The 1,153-nt window shown below is 47.5% G+C and overlaps 1 protein-coding gene across 4 annotated transcripts in view; it reads right to left on the reverse strand.

Moving 5' to 3' along the window:
• RCC1 (regulator of chromosome condensation 1) overlaps positions 1 to 1,153 on the reverse strand; it is a 21,271-nt gene that overhangs the window by 8,787 nt on the left and 11,331 nt on the right. The window lies entirely within an intron of this gene.

The following is a 1,153-nucleotide window of genomic DNA, read 5'->3' on the forward strand; positions in this document are numbered from 1 at the left end:
CTACTTGGGAGGCTGAGGCAGGAGACTCCCTTAAGCCCAGGAGTTGGAGGTTGCTGTGAGCTGTGATGCCATAGCACTCTACCCAGCGGGGATAGCTTGAATCTGTCTCCAAAAGAAAAAAAGAATTAGGTGGGTGCCTATAGTCCCAGCTACTCAGGAGGCTGAGGCAAGAGGATCACTCGAGCCCAGGAGTCTGAGGTTGCTGTGAGCTGTATGACACCACGGCACTGTACCAAGGGCAATATAGTGAGACTCTGTCGCAAAAAAAAAAAAAATTAAAATTTTGAAGAACATTAACTAAAATACCCCTCATAACTCTCTCCAACCCTTAGAGATAGTAACTTTAGTGATACATTACTGTTATGAACAAAGGGAGGGAAAGCTACTTTCATTAAATAAAACCAAACCAGACTATTTATCCCCTTTGATTAAGAAGTGACACTCCTGGGTGGCGCCTGTGGCTCAAAGGAGTAGGGCACCGGCCCCATATGCCAGAGGTGGTGGGTTCAAACCCAGCCTCAGCCAAAAACTGCAAAAAAAAAAAAAAAGAAGTGCCAGCCACTCCTGAGAAGACCTTAGATTTCCTGAAAAGTCCAACAAGAGATTAAAAACTACACACACAGGCTTGGCGCCTGTAGCACAGCAGTTACAGCATTGGCCATATTAACCGAGGCTGGCAGGTTCAAACCCGGCCTGGGCCAGCTAAACGACGACAAATGCAACAAAAAATAGCTGGGTGTTGTGGCGGGCGCCTGTAGTCCCAGCTACTTGGGAGGCTGAGGCAAGAGAAACTTTAAGCCCAAGAGTTTGAGGTTGCTGTGAGTTGTGACGCTACAGCACTCTACCGAGGGCGACATAGTTAAGATTTTGTCTCAAAAAAAAAAAAAAAAGTACCTACACCTTTGTATGATATGTAAGAGCTAATAATGTGAAAGTTCTTACATAGAAGTGTCTAATATGGCTGGGCGCCTATAGCTCAAGGGCCTACGGCGCCAGCCACATACACCAGAGCTGGCAGGTTTGAACCCAGCCCGGGCCTGCCAAATAACAATGACAACTACAACCAAAAAATAGCTGGGTGCTGTGGCGGGTGCCTGTAGTCCCAACTGTGATGCCACAGCCCCTCTACCCAGGGCAACAGCTTGAGGCTCTG

Source organism: Otolemur garnettii, unplaced genomic scaffold, assembly GCF_000181295.1.
Source record: "Otolemur garnettii isolate 467f Iridium unplaced genomic scaffold, OtoGar3 scaffold00184, whole genome shotgun sequence".
NCBI lineage: Eukaryota > Metazoa > Chordata > Mammalia > Primates > Galagidae > Otolemur > Otolemur garnettii.